The 20,436-nt window shown below is 49.5% G+C and overlaps 2 pseudogenes; both read right to left on the bottom strand.

The window, feature by feature from the left end:
- Positions 1 to 10,187: 10,187 nt before the first annotated feature.
- On the bottom strand, positions 10,188 to 20,333 carry LOC136494166 (uncharacterized; annotated as a pseudogene).
- LOC136493817 (uncharacterized) lies at positions 15,043 to 16,100 on the bottom strand (annotated as a pseudogene).
- Positions 20,334 to 20,436: the final 103 nt, after the last annotated feature.

The following is a 20,436-nucleotide window of genomic DNA, read 5'->3' as shown; positions in this document are numbered from 1 at the left end:
TGGTTCCTCATCGAGTTAAACACATCTTTGCAAATGCCTCTAAAGATGGTGTTTCGAGCCTTTGCATTCCATTTCTCATAATTCACCTCATCGCCTTGTAGGTGTGTAGCATCCCGAGGTTTTGGGAAGCCTTATGAGGTGGCTCTAAGTATTCCAATATCTAGAGCTTCTAAATACGCCTCCATGTAGATTTTCCAATATGGAAAATCATCCCCCTTAAAGATAGGAGGAGGTCCATCCTCGTGAGACATCTTTCTCTAGACGGTTAAGTCTAATTCGTGACCACGAGGCTCCGATACAATTGAAAGGATCAAGATGCCCAAGAGGGGGGGTGAATTGGGCTAATTCTAAATTTCTTTGCAATAATTAAGTCCTATGGTTACAAGCCTACGATGCTTTCAATTCTGACTGATTGCACCCCACCTCTACCTATGATTACGAGCAGCTAAGCCTCATAGGCCACACCCAGGCTCCTAAGGTTGCAGCCTATGGGACGGACAGGCAAGTATGAAAAAGAAAGAATAAAAAACAAAATTATGCTAAGGTAAAACTAAGGAACGAATGGGACAAGCTTCCTCGAACGAAGTGATTCCATCACAAAAAACAAAATCGATTGTATTCATTGAGTACACAAGAATGTTTACACGGGGGCTCCCCTATGAACTTAACTTTTTACATCTGCTAAACTACTTATACTTTACAAGCTATTGCAGCTGTCCGGTGGCATCTGTTGTCGATGTGACCGACGAAGGCACGGGCTGCTCGCTCCCCGGTTGGACGACATTCGGCTTGGTTGAAGGTGAGGCGATGTCCACTTCTGACCCAAGCTCCATGCCATCCGCAGGCTGGGTGACGTCCTCCTGATGCACGCTTCCGTCCATGTCCGCGTGGCGAGCATCCATCACCCACTGCGCGGGGACTTGCTCGACCACCAACTTTACGTGTGGTAGCAAGCTCTCCCCGAGCGATTGGATGTCCTCCGTGCTCAAGCCGTCGGCATACCCACTGTAGATGGTGGCGAAGTCTAGGTCCGGGTGGTATGTCGCCACCAAAGTCAACACCCCTGACGCTTCGTAGAACAGCCCGTCGATGATAATGGCCCAGACCTCATTCGGAACCTCCGCCAGCCGGATGGTGGGCGGGCTGGTACTTGGCACCAATCCGAAGACCTCCAAGATGACAAGCTGGACAACATTGCGGATCTGGTCAAGTTCTCCCTTGAGAGCACATCGCTCTTCAAGGGACCTGGCTAGCGCCTCCACATTCTGACCAAATGTCGCCTTGGCCGTCTCCAGGTCCCGCTCCAACGACTCCACCTTTCCGCATAGCTCTAGAAGAAGGGTGACAAGCTCAGAAGCAAGCTAAAGGAAGAAACCAATACGATGAAAAATAGAAAAGGTATGTACCGAGGCGGGAGTTCTCATGGATGGAGAGTCCCTCCGCCTGCCGGGTCACCTGCTCGCGTAGCCGGACGTTCGCCTCCTCCGTCCCCATCACCCGACCCCAAAGCGTGAGCACTTTCTGGTCAATATCCGACTGGCCCTTCTGCTCCGACGCCAAGGCGCTCCGCTCCATCTCCAAGGTCTCTAGGGTACCTTGGAGCTCTGCCTCGGTGTTCGCTAGGGACTTCCACAGTGTCACCTCGATCTTCGCCTAGCGGGCCTTCGCCGCCTCAAGCCCCCGCTCGGTGGCGGTCGCCTGCTCTGCCGCCCGTTCCTTAGTCGCCTCTGCCACTCGGTCCTAGGACTCACGACGGGTGAACTCCAGCTGGCGCTCAAACTCGGCCATTCGGGCATGCTCCATCTTAAGAAAACAGGACTTGCGGCACGACATCTCCCACAGACCCTACAAAAATGAGAAGAAAGCATGCTGAGGCAACCAATGAGAGACCAAGGGGTCAAGGACAAGCGCGGGAAACTCACCTCCATGGTGTGGCACAAGTCGACCTTGACCAACCGCTGGACGAACTTAACCCGCTCATGGGCATCCTCAAGCTTCACCGATAGCTTGGCAAGATCGGACTCCATGGTGAGACCTCTCCCCCAAGGATGTCCCAGAGCTGACACTCCTACAAATCTCGAAGGATCAACTAAACCTTGGTTGGGTCCTTGGGGTAGGGCCACACTAGGTCGGTCACCTCCAGCCCGCTGGAGGGCCTAGCCTCCGACCGGACCACCGCCAGCTCCCGCGACAGCACCAGCGGCTCCACCTTGTCATCTGCTTCATCGTCGGAGGGGATCTCCATCACCTCAGTTTCACGGGCCACCGATAGGCGCTCCGGCTCTGTCCTAGCCACATCTCCCCTCGGCACCTCCAGCGCTGACTAGGAAGGTGAGTCATGTAGCCCTCCGCCTGGCGAGGCAGGGAGCCCGGTCTCCCTCTCTTCTTCCACCATAGTCGGTGGAGGAGGGGCCACAAGGGACACCTCCGACATGCCCTCTGCCGTCACCACTAGGATCGCCGCCACTACCACCGTACTAGCGACTGACCCGGGGGGCACCACCCCTTGAAGGGAAGGACTCGCCACCACCACCCTGCTCTCCCCGCCGCTCGCCACGGCATGCTACAAGGTGGGTCTCCAATCCTCCTGCATGGGAGTTGGGGCGATGCTCAGCCCCATCAGCATCCGGTCGCTGTCGAAAAAGTATAGGTCAATCATACTCCAAAAAACTAACAACAAGATCAAAAAGAAACAAAAAGGCATACCAGGATGAAAGCGGTATGACTCTAAAACCTTGACCCGATGATGATGGGCCCACAGGGCGAGGACCGCTCTCGGGCCATGACCCACGCCCCCTCGCTTCAACCGGGGGAGTCGACCCAACCAACTCCTGCTCAGCCTACGAGTCACCATGACCTTCGGCTCGGGGCACGCCGACTGGAGCAGCTGGTGGGCATCCTCCTATTGCTAGTCACACACTGGCACTGGCCCCAACGACGCGCAGGTGCGAGCCTGCTCCTCTGACTGCTGGGCTTGTCCTATCGCATCCACAATAGGCGAGGACGAGGCCAACAATGCCGACAAAGGGCGCAGTGATCATGTCCGCTTTGCCTCTCGTTCGCCGATGGCGTCTGCGCTCGTAGCATGCTTCCTCGACATGGGAACATCGCCACGCCTCCCCACCTCCTGCTCACCGCTAGCAGACATGGCCGTAGGATCACAACGCTCCACCGAGGTTGCAACGACCTCCCAGCTTTTCTCCTCCTCGGAGAAGATCATGTCATCCCCCACCTCTGTGGGGTCCTCCGACTCGAGCTCTGACATCACTCCTATTCTCCCTGGCCCGCACGTGCCAGGTGATCTCCTTCTCATGCTTCCACCGAGCCTCCTCGCATTTCTTCTTCTTCTTGGGATTCGTCGCCTCCTTCTGGGCGGCCTACCGAGCCACGCCCTCGAGTCCCTTCGAAAGGTGCGACCGAGACTTGTAAACTTCAAGTCCCTATGAAACAGGCGACTCAATCAAAAAACAAGAAAACAAAGGGGAAAAGAACACAGAGTAAAGAGAGGGGAGCATACTAGTTTGGACACCACCGAGGAGTTAAGAGGTCCGGGCTTTCCATCGATGTTCTCTTTGGGCTTCAGCTACAGCACCCGGTCGAGGTGACTCTAGACCTCATCGTTTGGCAGCTCCTCTGGCAACACGCGGTCGGGGTCCGTCGGGTCACTGTACTTCCACATTGGTCGTGCCCTCTCTACCAACGGAGCAACCCGACAGTGAAAGAGGGTGTGGAACACCCGCACCCCATCAAGGCCGTGCCACACGAGCTTCTTAAGCTCCACCTCAATAATCTTCACCTTCTTCTTCTACTGGCTGGCGGGGCCCCATGACCAGCTATCCAGCTTCTCTGGCCTCCTGCCAGTGAAAGGGGGGAACGGCACCTCCGCCAGGTTCCTGATATAGAACCATTCCCCATGCCACCCCCGATTGGAATCGCAGGGGATATACACAAGATACGAGCCCCCCGCGCTCGGTTTCTTCTGTAGGGCAAAACCCCCCACTGGCGCGGTCTTGGGTGGATTCCCCACCGACAAAGTTCACCTAGAGAACATCCGCTACAAGAAGTCCACGTGTGGCTCCATCCCAAGGAAGGCCTCACACACAGTGATATGCAGTACCCCAGTCGGATTGAGGTGCTACAGCTCTAGACCCCACTCATTGAGGAGCCTACATAGGAACCAGTGCGTGGGGTATCCTAGCCCATGCTCGTGGAAGGCAAGGAAGGAAACCACCTTGTCGGGCCAAGGTTGCAGGAAATCCTCCCTTCTGGGAGCCCTCCAATGCGCCACCTCCTTCAGCGGTAGAAACCCCTTCTCGGCGAAGGCCTCCAACACCGACTCCCTCACAACGGATGACCTCTAGCTCGACATTTTGCTCCGGGCTCATGAATGGATTTGTGAGTTTTCTCCTCTCCCTCGCTCTCTCCCTTTTCTCTCCTAGGAACCGCTGTGGCACTCAGACGCTCTTGGCGAGAAGGAAGAAAGAGAAGAGACGGTAGATAAGGAATAGGTGAAGGAACGGGGTGAAAGCCCTCTCCCTTCTCCTACTTAAAGAAAGGGGCACATCAGTTGGGGAAGGCGCGGCGATCGGGGAAAGGCAAAACGACGGGGGCAAAAACCCCTATCCTTTCCCCCATTCAATACGGATGGGATACGATGGGACGTACCCTGACCGATGGGACGCACCCTGCCTGACGTAACGACGCCTGGTCAGATGGGATGTGGCCTGGGTATGGCCCACCACTACCGCACTACTAGGCACGAGAAACAAAGTGCCACCATGCGCGGGCGGCTCTCCGCCTTCTAGGCGGGACTTGGAAAGACTCAAACAACGGGATCTCCGCTAGGAGAGACCATCAGGCTTCCAAAGTCAATCGAATGGCTCAGGAAAACACTGAGAGACAGGTAAGGAGCAAAGGGACACCCCATGTGGGCCATGCCGACTCCATCACGAATGACGAGTATGGATCCTGGTCAGACATTTTCGATTGGAGCTCTTCAAACCCCATCACTCGAGTCATCAAGGTATCATTACCGACCCCCGCTCTTTCTTTATAATCATTCATACATCCATACACGCATTCATTCCATACGCCCACGCCCCACGGACGATTCAGGCCTGAATTGCCTAGGGGCTTGGGAACTAAGGCATCACGTATGTAGTCAAATGCATCACAATGCTCCGTGTTGCATCACGAAGCGGCAGTTGCCTCATTCAAACACGAGCAATGACCGACTAGGGTTCGAAAGCTGGCCCACAAAGGGCTCGAGGCTGCCTCGTGTCAAACAGAGCTAGGGAAGAAAACACAGATGAGCCCTGAGTGGCCCTCGCCCAGTCTACCCCAAAGCAGACAGGGTAATCTCAACCTTCTCGTTCTATCCTAAACCTCGCCAAACCCACAGAATCTCCATCGAGGGGAGGCCAGCGGGCCACCTAGGTCGGTCTCCAGAACAACCCAGACATCTACCGGGTTACATGTTAAGGAGCAGTGGATTGTCATAAGAGGGCTATGATGACCCTGTCATAAACGATGGACCTAGATTCCACTCGATCATACCCGTTAGCGAGTTCACCGAGCGCGTCACTTGAGCCCAAGCCATCGAGGCAAGCGACAAAGCTCAGCCCCTCCGGTTGTGAGAAACTGAGGACAGGGTAACACACAAAACTCAAACCGACCCCTACCAAGCCCAATGGGGCTCAGGGGCTCAAGACACCTAAAACAAACTACCTCGGCTGCACCGACGCCAGGATCCACGAGCTCTGTCTCACCCGATTCCTAAACTAACTGCCTCGACTGCGCGGGCTGCACCGACGCTAAGATCCGCGAGCTCTGTCTCATCCAATCCCTAAACTAACTGCCTCGACTGCGTGGGTTGCACCAACGCTAGGATCCATGAGCTCTGTCTCGCCCGATCCCTAAACTAACGGCCTCAGCTACGTGGGCTGCACCGATGCTAGGATCCGCAAGCTCCATCTCGCCCGATCCCTAAACTAACTACCTCGGCTGCGCGGGCTGCACCGACGCTAGGATCCGTGAGCTCTGTCTCGCTCGATCCCTAAACTAACTGCCTCGGCTGCGCGGGCTGCACCGATGCCAGGATCCACGAGCTTCATCTCGCCTAATCCCTAAAACTAATTGCGTTGGCTGCACGGGCTGCACCGATGCCAGGATCCGCGAGCTCCATCTCGCCCGATCCCTAAACTAACTGCCTTGGCTACGTGGGCTGCACCGACGCCAGGATCAGCGAGCTCCGTCTCGCCCAATCCCTAAACTAAACTGTCTCGGCTGCACAGGCCGCACCGACACCTTGGTTGACGACTCTGTCTAGACTAAAATGCACGCACACATGCCCACTGACAAAACCCCCCAGGCGATCCTGCCCGAATCGTCTGGGGGCTCGGGGGCTACACCCATGGGTGCGCTCGCGCGCACCCGCTGTCAAAACAAAACTTCTCCCGCTGGCAACACGAAAAAATCCCTAGACGATTCCACCCGAATTGCTTGGGGGCTCGGGGGCTACACCCACGGGTGCGCTCACGCGCACCCGCTGTCAAGACAAAAATCCCCTAGACGATTCTACTCGAATCGCCCGGGGGCTCCTGTTGGGTTCATAAACCCAGGGTCCCTTATGGACCGACTTTCCAGCGAAGGCTCGGCCCAGCAGACAACGTTGCGAACAACGCGCAACTCTTGGGCTGGCCCAAACACCTAAGTGACAGGCCAGAAGGACAATCCGCTCTCCGACCGAAAGGCCTGGCCGAGGAGGAACAGAGCCCGCTTCCGACTCTAGTCCGCCTCTTCGACCGGAAGACCTGGCTTCCAACTCTGGCCCACCTCCAGATGGCCTCTCCGACCGGAAGGCCTGGCCAAAAACCACTTCCGATTCTGACCCGCGTCTCCGACTGGGGATGCAATAAACCCCTGCTCACTGCTCTTCTCTAACTAGCGCATTCAGAGCCAACTGGGACTAATCGATCGGGGACGCCCACTCGGTAAGGACCATGAAATGGACAGAGAGAGTAAGGCAGCGTACTCAAGTCAACTGCAATACCAAAGACCGTACCCTGTACACCTACAGAACAATACCCTATGACCTCCCTGGCATGACAGAACGCAAGCAGTGTTGTAGGCGTCGGCATTTACCATACCAGGCGAACATGGTAAAACCCCTTGCATACCTCTGGGTATCAACAATGTGGCAAGCACCGACGTCTGCCATTCCTGAAGAAGACGACGCAACCTCCCACGTGCATCTGACATTAAACAGTATTGTGGGCGCCTACCATCATCTTGTACCCACCGGCGTGGGCAGCAAGACTTAGCAGCATATGAACTCTTTCTCTCTCACTTGTAAGACCATCCCCTTCATCTATAAAAGGGGATGACATCTCTTCCAACAGATAGATCGATCAGTTCACCTACATTGATTCACCCTCTGTAACTTTAGACACTCTAAAGTTATACCGAGCATATGCTTGAACACTTAGCATATAGCGGGGCTTCCGTCGCTCTCAGCCCTTCAGACCAGAGTCCGACCGGACCTCTTATACCCCCAATCTTTTTCCTTCTCGTTTGTAACCCCACTGCAAACTTCAAGCACCTGGGCTCAGGAATAAAGTCACCGACCGACTTAAACTGGACGTAGGGCACGTTGCCTGAACCAGTATAAACCATGTGCCATTGAGTGCTAGGCCACCTTCGATCACAACGTACATCAAAACTACAAATATTTATGTGTTGGTCACTTTCTGCACCAACACTTGGAGTCCAAGTTTGGACGGGGACCTAGACCCCTTGACAGGAGTGGAATTAGTTGGTCTTGTTTGTGCCTGAGGTACAAATAGGGTGTGTGTTTCGGAGTATCCAGCTAGGATACATTGATTCGCGAATCGCCGTTTCTGTGAGACGGTACCGACTTAGCTACGGTCTAGTACCGTAGTAAGAACTGAAATATGAAAGATGGTAAAATGGTTCTGATTGCTCACCACCTACTTGAAAGTAGCATATGTGCTTACATAGAATGGTTAGTTAATGAACTAATGATGACTGCTAATAAAATTGACTATAAGGACACACGTTTAGTAATGCTTTCTACATATGCAATAACCCACAAGCCAGATAGCCTTACATATCCTTAGTCTTTTGTTCCCTCCTGTCGGGTAAGTCTTACTGAGTATAATCGAGTACTCAGGGTTTTATTCCCCTGTTGCAGGTGACCGGAGGATACATAGAGCCGACTCTTGTGTGTGGAAACCTCCTGATAGGCTTTGAGAGGATTCCTTTCACGCTACGACCATAGTATTTATTTATAACCCTCACTAAAGGTTTTTATAAGAAAAGATGTAAAATCTGCTAGCATCTCTTATATATAAATGTCCACTACGTTAATGCTCCACCATGTCATTAAATTAAGCTTTGTTTCCTCTGTAACTCTGATAACATTGTTATAGTCCGCTGTTATAATCAATTGAGGTAACATCCTGTTACTGTAATAAAGTGATGTAAGAAATAGTTTAAGAATGTTGTAAGCTTTATTCTCTCATTTATGATTCTGATGGAAAAATGTGAATTTTTTATTCTCTCATTTAGGATCATGATGGAAAAATGTGGATTTTTGAGTTCTCCCTTGGGGTGTGCCCGACGGAACTGTGTAGTTTAGTGTCATCTTTTGAGTACTTAGTCTCTAATAGAAGATAAGTACTCCTAGGAGACATTAGATTAGATGGTTCTACGACAGGGTTCTCCTATAGCGAAGCAATGTTCTTGTTCTGAATGAGGCAACTGCTTCCGTTGACTCCTCCACTGATGCAATTATCCAATAAACGGCCTGCCAGGAATTCGGAAATTGCACAGTATTGACAATAGCTCACAGAATCCATACCGTAATTGACAGTGATCTCATTGTTGCTTTCAGTGCAGGTAAGTCACGCGATGGAAGCACCAGTTCTCTACATGTTACTAGACATGGCTGCTGGATTACTAATATGTGTGTGCTTTAATGAACTATTGCTGAGCAGGAAGACTTAGAGAATATGGCACACCCTCAAAATTACTGGAGAACAAGAGCTCTGAATTCTCCAGACTCATAAAGGAGTACTCACGGCGATCCCATGGCTTGAGTGGAACAGCAAACAATTGAACGGCGACAAGAGAATGAATCAAATACGGTAAAAGATAATTACCACACACACCACCTAAATATGACAGGTACGCACCAAAACCACACGGACAGGATTTACAAGGGATGGTGCTTCCATACTAGCTCTTAGATTAACATGATTCAGGAAATTGGAGCGATGCAATATACTATAGTGTGCTGCAGATGCAGAACATAGTTTGAAACTAGGAAACGATAAATTGGTAATTATTCCGTAAAAATTGTGCACTGAAAATCAACCATGAAGTTGGAGTAATTCACGCGTAACTGGATGAACAAATATTGGTTTAGTGGAGAACTTACATCCAGCGCACTGGGTCAGGCATCCCATCGAGCCTGTCTGACTGTCTGTGGTGGGCCTCGCGCGCTCCGAGCCATGCCAGCACGCGGCGTCGGCCACCGTCGCGGAGTCCGCCGCTCGCTGTCCCCATGCGCAGCCCCGCGAGCGCACCCCCACCAGAAATGCCGCGCATGCGCGCGACCCCGGAGCGAACGTCCACCTAGGGGACGATTGGGTTGGTGCACGGGCGAACTCTTGCCTTGTGCCGCGAGCCCCGGAGCGCCGCGGCCGGAACCCGGTGGCGGTGGCCGTTACTGCCAGCGGCTGGCGCCCGCCTCAACCGAAATTTACTATTTAGTCCCTAATTTAGTAGTTTATTAATCGAGCTCCAATATTTTACAAATGCACAGGCTAATCCGTATCGCGGATATAAACAGTGATCCTTTACACGCAAGGCCCTATTTTGGATCGCCACAAAGAGGAGCGGAGCAGCTCGAGGAGCTCTGCTGGGCATGTCTATGATCCGGCGAACCTGAAGGATCGACGGCATTTCACCGGCTTGCTTACACTACTCTTTGGCCTCCATGAGTGTCAGAAAAATCATAAGCACAATCGCTCATGTAAACACAGAAATGGAGCGAGTCTCATGGTGGCATACCCATAACTGAAAGGGCACACAACCTGGTCAGAGCCAGCAGACGAATAGATGAGCTCAGAGTTACAGATACAAAGCATGTTCATGTCGGTGTTCATAAATTAAAATGCACCCGAAGCGCCTCTCAGGGTCACGGTGACAACTGACAAACGTTTAGTTACATACTCCTAAAATACGTGAATGACCGTGTATCAAAGCAAAATACTGAACTACGTATCGAATGAACAACCAAAGGGCGAATTTACATTCTCAGGGAGCATTCACAGGTTTTGGTTTTTCTAAAGCAGGAAATCGAAGACGTCCAAGGCTTATTACACACATCAAGGATTTCACCAGAACAGACAGACCCGATTTGTTCAGGACAGGAACAACCATTAGCAGTAGGCAGCAGTCAGCAGTCAGCAACAGGCTCCTCATGAACAGGTTGCAGAATCCTCTGGCTCAAACTTTCAGTCGTTTCATAAGGTCATCATCCATATCAAAGCCATGAACGAACCTGCAATAAATGCCGGTCGTTAGCATCCCCAGAAGAACAGACACTTCTAGCTCAGATTTAAGAAATAAGAACTTGCACTGCAGACTGCAGCAATGTCGTTATTGGTGAAGCAAATCTCACTCAGAGTTCAATGATAGTAGTAAAAGAGAGACAAAGGCTGTGTTCAGTTCGCTAAATTTGGGAATTTGGCTACTGTAGCACTTTCTTTTTTATTTGACAATTAGTGTTCAATCATGGACTAATTAGGCTCAAAACGTTCGTCTCGCGATTTCCAACCAAACTGTGCAAATAGTTTTTTTTTCGTCTACATTTAATGCTCCATGCACGTATCGCAAGATTCGATGTGATGGCTACTGTAGCATTTTTTAGGAAAGTTTTTGGGAACTAAACAAGCACAAAGTTCCATATCCAAATCTAGAGAAGCCACAAAGTGAACAAACATTGATGATGAGAAGGAGCTCATCAGTTAACACATACAAAGCACTTTCATTTCAGAAACCTAAAATGTAACAGATTATTGAACGTAGTATATTTTCTAAATTAGTTAATGAATTTCAGTGATCAAATAGCAGTCTATTAGCACTGAATAACAGACGATTTGATTTATCTAGCACTGGATTTCAGTGAACAAACATTGATGAGCAGGGGAACGAAATTGTTCCAAAGAATATTTCAGCAGCCATATGCAAATCATAATGGAAAAAAATGAGTAGCCTGTAGACTATTAGCACTGCAGGTTAACTTCACCAGGAGAAAATAAGAACTTTCACAGCAGCAATATCATGATTGGTGAAGCAAATCTCACTCAGAGTTCAATAATAAGAGGAAACCAAAAGAAGTCAATAACCAAATCTAGATAAGTCACATATAATGAACAAAAAGATGACCAAAAGCTGTTTAGCAATTGGTACACAGATCATTTGATACCAGAAACCTAATATCTACCAGTTTCTTGTACTTATGAGGCAACATTTTTTTGGGTTCTGAACTACAGAGTACAAGTCAAACGAACAACCAAAGGACACATTTATATTCTCAGGGATCACTCACAGGTTTTCAGTTAACAGCAGGAAATCGAAGACCCAGAAGGCTCATCATGCAGATCACGGATTTCTTCAGAACAGACAGATCCCACTTGTTCAGAACAGGGACAACCATTAGCAACATAAGCAACAGGAAACAGCAGTCAGCAGCAGGCTCCTCATTAACAGGTTGAAGAATCCTCAGGTCAGTCGTGTGATAATGTCAGCACCCGTATCAAAGCCACAAAGGAACCTGCGATAAATGCGGTCGTTAGCATCGCCAAAAGAACAAACACTTCTACTAGCTCATTTCAGAACAGCCGGCGACATCAATAGGTTCTTAGTTCTTACCATGTATCATCTGGTTCGTCATTCTTCATGTCCATTCCATTTCCACAGTCACACATGGTTGATTGGTGTATAAGGATCCCAGGTAGAGAAGCTCCAACACGTGCTAGGCGAATCGTGACCTGATTAGCCCCCTATTCGACCTGCCAAGCTATGTACTCTCTACGAGTCCATCCACGAGGGATGACAGACTCTGAAGATGCACCACCACCCTCCTGGTCATCATCCTTCGGACCATTATCATAGTCCGCATCCTTTGAGCCATCACCCTCATCTTCACCCTTGTTGCACTCTGTAGGTAGCTCGTCAGGAGCAGGTGCCTCAGATGGCCTCAAATTCATGCACCAAGAGATACGTGAAAATAAGTCATATGCTCTTTCAGGTGGGCATGAGATTATGTTGCACCAGCGTATCACCGTAAGATTACCACCCTGGATGATCAGCTTGAATACTGGTTCATGGAGATCAATCATAATTTGTAGCCCCATATCAAGTGCCCTAGCACTGGCCACAATCTCATGCACATCTCCTACTGGACCAGCATAGTAGGAGAGAACCTCGCCTTTGTCATTGTGCAGTATGCCACCAATGCAGGCCGGAGTGCCTTTGGAACAGCCAATTCCATGGAAGCTGAGCTTGACCCAACCCTTAGGAGGCGGGGACCATGTCGTCCGTTTCATCGCTGGCAGACGATGACAAAAAACATGCCCCCAGAATGGAGTAACATCACCCCTGAAAGCACACTGATCTCTGAATGGGCATGAGATTCGCTCTTCCAATTGCATACGAAGGGAAGACACATGACTGAAAAATCAAGAAAATGAATAATGATGTTTCCACTAAAAAGAATCGGCTGTTCAATCTCAATTTTTAATTCAGATGCAGTAACATAAAGAAAAAAAAGTCTTACTCAAAAGCAAGGAATCAATTATATTCCAGCTCTAATTTGAAGTCAAGGTGAATTTTTTCCTTGAGTGTCAGCCCTGTAAAGTCAGATTCACCATTAAACAAATATACTAAAAAGAAACCAAGTGTCCGTGTCATCATCTACTTTAAGAAATTCCAGCTTCAGTTCAGAAACACCAACTAATTCCCTGTCAGATTTTTCCAGAGAAATGACTTCATGAATGCAATCCTTAGTTGCCAACAGGAACCTGTCTCTCTCCAAAGAAAAAGAACCCATGAATCTGGTACATCCACAGTTCCAGTTTTCAAATTCACCAGAAATACTTTCCCCGCCATCCTTAAACCCATAGGAAACCAAAATCATCTTATTTAAGTGCTTAGGAGAGAGGTTTGCCTCGATTAGGTTACCCACAAACTTCAGTCCTGGAACATAGAAAATTGTCGGCTTCTCAACTCTTCTGTGGCACTGCTCGTTAACAAGTAGAACTCTTATTCCCAAGTCGAAGCAAGATTTGACATCAGCTGGAGAGAGTGCTGGGTCATATAATTCTATGTCACCAACCGGAAATATCTTATCTTCCTTTAGAAGAAGAGCGAAAGCCAGCTGATACTGAGACTTCACATCAAATTCAAAGCTCCCAAGGCCATAAATTACCAGCGTCATGTATTCATGACTTCCCAACATTCTTGAAATGCAATCTCCAATGCTCGGATTATCCTTAAGCTGATCAATGAACTTTGTATAAACTGAACTCCTCCTAATATCCAGCATAGTTTCATGTACTTCTTTAATTATGCTCACTGCTTCCATGAGGTCCTTGTCCTCAATGTATGCATCACTAGGATTTAAATGCCATCTAGTTTAATGGAAAAAACATAATAGGAAACAATCAATTAGGTTTTTAACGATAAATAACAAATGTAAACTTGTAATGACAGGTAGGACACATTAAATATTACAATAGTGTTCTATGCTCTCCCTATAACAGTATTTATATGCCTCATATCCTCATGTTTTACATATAAATCATAATAGAGAAATCAAATATCTCGTATACGTATACAGTTATGTCTGTTTATTTTTTTATTTTCAGATCATTACCTTAAGTAAAAAACTTGCACTGCAGTAATAATATCATGATAGGTGAAACAAATCTCACTCAAAGTTCAGCAATCAGAAAGAGCAAAAAAAATCCATAACGAAATCTAGTGAAGCCACAAATTGAACAAAGACAGGTGATCACAAGCAGCTTAGCATCTACTCCCTCCGTCCGTGAATACAGGGCGTAACTGCTTTTTTTTCAAGTCCGGGAATACAGGGCGGCGGCGGCTCGGCGGCAGTTCACGCGCGCATGCAGCATTTAACTTGCGTCGCCCTTCTCCTCGGCTCCCACGCTGCATGCAGCTGGCCGTTACACTCACAGCGCATGCATGTTCTCTCGAGCGAGACTAGTAGTACTACTCCTATACGAAGGCAAGCACTATAAGTTATCTGGATGCATCCTCTTTTCTCTAGTGGCCATCTTCTCGCTGCATGAGTAAGCAGCATCTTCTTCTGTGAGACTAGTGCAGAATCTAACATTTTTGTGCAGCGACGAAGATGGCAGAGGTGACTGCGGTTGCGGAGGCTGCTGCGGCGCAGGCAAGGCAGCAGTTCGCCATTGCTTGGCGCATGCGTCGAAGGGCACAGAAGGAGCTCGGCCGTGCTCGAGTGCTCCGTGTCTGCGCCATCCGCATGCGACGGCAAGCGCAGGCCGAGCTTGGCCGCGCGCGAGTGCTCCGTCTCCGTCAGCAAGTGGAGCTCCGCCGTGCGGGAGCTCTGTCCAACACTGGTGGAGCTCATCCGCTCACAATAATGGACGAAAGTGAAGCGGCTGGTGACGATCACGGCACCGACTCCGACAGCATTCGGTACGTTCCAGACTCGCTGCTCGGGGACACCTGTGTTCCAGATTCATTCGAGGACACCGAAGAAGAAGCTAGTATTGCTGCACACGTTGCTGCTGAAGCAGAAAAGGATGAGAAAGCCCTTGCGATTGTCCGTCCAATGATGTTTAAAATCATCTTCCCTAATTTTCCTGAACTACACAAGTGATGCGAAACGAGCGATGGTGTACTCTTGTTTTTTTAATCTAATCGGTTACATGCAGTAGGAGTACATTTTTGTGAAACACTAAGCTATACAGCGATGAAATTCACTGCATCTTGATAAATTTCCTTATCTACTCGAAGCCTTATTGGAAGTTGCTGAATTCTCTCTAATGTTCCCTTCTTCATATGAGGGATAGCATAATGTTGCCCTCCTTTTGCACGCATAATCTCTATCATGCACCCTTGTAGTGTTAGGAACACACGGTTTGACCTGTCCACCGGATATTCTAAATACGCTTTTATCACATTCGGCTCAATCTCTTGGATGTTTGATGGAGATGACTTCTCAAACAATGCCTGCAGAGCTGCAAAAAATCCCAGATCTAAAACATTAAGATCCGGAGAGTTGGGTGGCTGACACATTAGCCGTATATCCCACCCATCTGCTTGTGCATCACGACAAAAATCAGGATCGTCAACTGCAATATGCGTCTTCGCGTTATCTTGTTGGATGAATATAGGACGTCCTCTTTCTTCAGCAGGCCATTTTTCTTTGATGGCTGGCAAGACCTTTTCAATGAGAAACTTTCGGATAGTATCTCTCGTGACCGATGTCATGGCCTTCAGCTGCATGGTTCCTGTACATACAACCACGTTAGTGGAGTAACCAAGATTAGCAGAGTAATCCTAATTTAAATCTGGAACCTAAAATTAAACATCTTACCCCTAGGCCTGTTGGGACTTTTCCTCTTGGCTGGCTCCAAGTAAGTGAAGGGAAAAATCCCTATTTTGCCATCAAATGTGCATACGCCGTTCTCAAATCTTGGGCGGGCTTTCACGCCTAAAAACATCACCTTTTCAATGAAATTTTTGCTCTTCACAGTTCTTCGAGGGATCTGTTCGCCAGGCGCCAAGTAATAAATTTGGTTTTTCTTTGTCCGATAGAACCATTTCTCATCTATGTAAATGACATTATATAAGGATTTGAAGGTTGGATCATCTGGTATGCTTTGACTATCAAGCATATTTACGCAAAATCGCACACGTTCCTTCATGTTTTGTTATGTTAAGGTGAACTTTATGGCATTTGTATGACGCCTAAACTTTCCTTCTTTGAGCCGGTCATGCAAAGTGCTCTTTGGCATATGCAAGGCATTGGCTAGGTCACGAACGGTATGACGCTGTCTAAGCGGCACATCTTTTATGGCTTCTGGGTTAAATGGAATTTTTTTTCGACCACAAATTTTTTCTTTTTGTTTTCAAAAGCTAAAATTCCACCACCAATTTGTCCATCTCGCCATACGCGCTGGACAACTCTCCACGGAACACCCATATTAGCAGCAACGGACTTCGTTACTCCTTCCTTCGTCATGCCTGGAGCTGATCTTTCTAAGCACATGGCATAGATGACCCTTTTTATGTCAGGAGTGCCTACACACACAAAAACATGCTCGTGTTCAAACAGCCGTACGTGCATGGGACATGCACGCAGCAACAAAAATAAATGGAAAAAACATTGACGCCGACATCAGAACGTCCATCGGGTACTAACCTGAATCGAATGCTTCATCGGCAGCGGCGTCATTTTGGTCCATGGCATGTGCACCGTTGTCCGTTTCTTCAGTTTGGTCCATGGCGTGTACACCGTTGTCCGCTTCTCCAGCTTCAGGTCGAGCCACGGCCTCTCCTTCAGCTCCAGCTTCATCCGTGCCATCAGTTGCGTCGTTGTAGATCTCGTCGTCATCGCCATCACCTGCGATGCCACCGAAATATTACACTTGGAAAGACGCACATGAAAACATAATCGAAACATAGAAATGGAAACCATGAGTACCTTCGTTGCCGGGGTCCCAAAGGAAATCATAGTCCAAATCTAGTACGCCTCCTTCAAATTCCTCAATTTCATCCCAATCAATAGGCTGATTCAAATCTAGACCAGGCATTATGAGTAGAGGGAAGATTAGAGGAGTAAGATGTGTGGTGTCCACTGTGAATAAGCATTCCCCTATTTATAGGAGGAACATACCGGAGGCACAGGCCATGGCGCCACATGCAAATCAATTTCCATTAGCGCCAATGAAAATTTGGTACGCGCCAAGGGACTAAACAGGCACGCGCCAAGGAAGGAAATTTCCGTTACATGTGAGAGAAATTAGCGCGCGCCGTGCTGCAGTTTCATTGCCGCGCCAACGGGAAAGAAAATCCATCTGCATGCATGCAGCGCAGGGCAAGGGAATAGTCCGAGCCGTTGCTTTGGCGCGCGGAAGAGTGAATGGGCTTGCCGTTGATGCATGCACGCATGCGCGACAGCTAATTAATTAGACGCGGAGCCGAAGCATTCTCCTTGGAATCCACAGCATTAAACTCGTTTATTGGTCATGGTGAAAATGGAATGGCGCCCTGTATTCACGGACGGAGGGAGTAGCATGCAAAGATTCACTCCAGAAACCTAAAATGTACCAAATTCTTGCACATATTGTGGATTTCAGTGATCAAACATTAGGGAGGAAAAACTAATTCACAAAACATTTCCACAGGTACATGGTCTTACTGACGTCTTTATTAGGAGATATATGCATATTCTAACGGACGGTTGTAGATGGCAAGAGGGGGGGCGGGGGGGGGGGGGGGGGGGGGGGGGGGGGGGGGGTTGAATTGGCCTATTAAAAAATTGCAATTGTCAATTTCTAAAACCCCTAAGTTGATTCTACTCCTAAGTGGGTTTCCATGCCGTGACAAGTCCTATTTCTAGAAAAGTAAAAACAACAAGACAGCCTGCCATGGCACCACCATGGGCTACGAGCTGGCACAAGACAGCCTGCCATGGCACCCCCATGGGCTCCGGGCTGGCATCCCTACCTCCAATCGGCCCAATCACCTTAGTTCGTCTTGGTGAGCATCTATGATATGACATCCCCGATCTCCTTCACGACATGATGGATGACCAATTGTTATGGTGTGCACATGCTGAGGTGCGTGGTGACAACGTGGAGCTAAAGCGCGGCATGGAGGCGTATTTGATGGCATGGTTTTACAACCAGCTGCGGTAACTGGCTCTGACACCAATTTGACATCTTCACCACCTTCGTCGAAGATGATAAAGATACCCGCTCACGTGCACACAAACACACTGAACACGGTGTAATTTGCTGACAGAACACAACTTTTCTGAATCTATCTTGCAAATACATACGACCGACACAATTGAACCAAATTGTTTAAAAAAATGGCGGCGATATGTGCACCATGGCCTCCATGAGATGTGCCATCCCGCGGCTCAATCGTGACACACGTGACTCAGACGCACAAGGACACTGTTGATCAAAACACCAGAACCAAGCAAAAGCTACGAACGAAATAACACAAGCAAAAAAACAAAATTCTAGGAGCTGTTAATTGCGCATCATAGTTCATCTCGATGTTCACTGTCCTCCAAACCCTCGTAGTATGATTATCTGCAACAAAGAAACATATAACATCAGACCCAACTCCATAAAGCCACAGACATATATGTTTTATGAAAGCAGTAGGAATAATTATGTGGAAGAACAACCTGGTACAAGATGGTCCATGCCAATTTCAGGATCAATGTGGAACAGATGAACTGAAAAGGAGCTGGGAAGAGCACTAATCATGGCATATCTCTCAACATTAGCAACGCAGTGCATGCATCCACACTCCTCCTGTGAATCGCCAGACTCATTTGCTAGTTCATCATAAGGACAATCATCTCCCCAGAAACCATCAAGCTCCGAGCACAGCTCAAACTCATTCACATACTCCTTAATTGCCAGGAGCTTCCTCACCTTCTCCCTCTGCTCTGTGACACCAAACTTCTCCTGCTTGGATATGCTGAGCTCAAGCATCTTAACCATGGTGCCAAAGCTGTGCCCAAGCAAGACGATCTTGCCGAGCTGATCCGCGCTCCAGCTCAAGGTGAGAAGATTTTTGAAGAAGACGTGGTCCGCGTACGGCATGAAGATGAGCGTCAGCTCACGAACTTGCCGTCACTGCTGGACCGACGCGGTAACGACACAGCCCAACTCCTCCATGGCTCGGCGCTCCACGGGGGCAACGGTCGGGCAAACCACCTCCACGTCGCCGATCGCGTCCGGGAACGCGACGCGAAGGAGGAGCAAAACAGCAAGGCGGAACCGCGGCGCCCAGCTGTACTGCGCACCGCCGAGCCCGTAGGCAACAATGCGGAGCCGCTCGGCGTCGGGGCCGCCTCGGACGCGCGCCAGTGCGTCGCGGAACTCGGCGTCGGAGTCAAAGAGGCCGTAGAGCTTGGCGAAGAGCCTGGACGACACAGTTAGCTCCAAGGCGTGCCGCATGGAGGCCACGAGCCGCGCGTGATCGCCCATCACGACCTCCTCCATGGCCAGGGCGGACAACGAAGAACTGATGCCACCTGCGCGCTCCCACAGCGAAACGAGGATCATGGCATGGAAAAGGGCGGATATTCGAGCAAGGAAACGAAAACCCATGATCGACGCAGAAGACGAAAAAAAAAGAACTTTTTCTGCAGCGGGATGGGAAGGTTGATGCTTACCGCGTGCGAATCGTGCTTCCTGATCAGGCTCCATCGTCTTCTCCGCCACAGCGCCAGGATCTGGAGCAAAGAGATAGAAAAGAAAATCAGCTTCAGTGATGCCGAGGCACGATGGATTTGTTAGTTGATCTTCACCGAGGCCAACTGACCAACTGAGCCCTTGATCCGCGCCCTGAGGACGCCCAATCCTAATATGATTGGTGAGCTTCTGTCGCATAGCGTCATAAATAGTAAGTGGGGGCCAGGGCACCAAGCATAAGGTTCGCCTGAGCCGCCTACACCCCACCTACAGTCTTAAACCCTAACCGATCACAGAGAGAGCGCTGCCAGCGATGGAAAGCACCGCCACCGGCCAACGCCGCCCTTCGACACAGCACCGCCACCGGGTCTTTACCAAGCACCGCGATGGCGAGCCCGTCTTCCTCAAGACGGCCGATGGTTTGCGCCCTTTGTCCCTCTCTCTTACTCTATCTCTTATCCTGTACTAGTAGATATTTTAGGACTCACTGTTTATTCTAAAACAAATAGACACGCTAGATCTATGGCTAGTGGTGTGTTTTATGTCTATCAGGATTGATGTATGCAACACGCTCTCAGAATGGGGAAGAGAAGTCCATGAATCGATTACCAGGAGCAGGAACGGGGGTGGTGAAGCTGAAGCCTTTGCCATGGAGTTGCCCATCGGCCATCGCCGGCGGGGGAACGGGCTTGTGTGGGGATTCCCCGCGCAGACGCGCAAGGGTTTAGGTGGGTTTTCGTGCGGGTTGTTTCGCTCTCGTGGGAGGAGGAAGAAAAGGGATGAAGAAAAGAGCGGTGCGGGGGTGATGCAGAGAGGATTCGGTGCAGCACGGCTTGGATGCCGTCCACACCGTGGATCGTGTGGCCTGTGGCTGCTTGATGGAGATGCGATTAGCCGATCGAGATGGGCG

The sequence above is a fragment of the Miscanthus floridulus genome, chromosome 11 (genome assembly GCF_019320115.1).
Source record: "Miscanthus floridulus cultivar M001 chromosome 11, ASM1932011v1, whole genome shotgun sequence".
Lineage (NCBI taxonomy): Eukaryota > Viridiplantae > Streptophyta > Magnoliopsida > Poales > Poaceae > Miscanthus > Miscanthus floridulus.
This window is presented reverse-complemented; position numbering and strand designations above follow the sequence as displayed.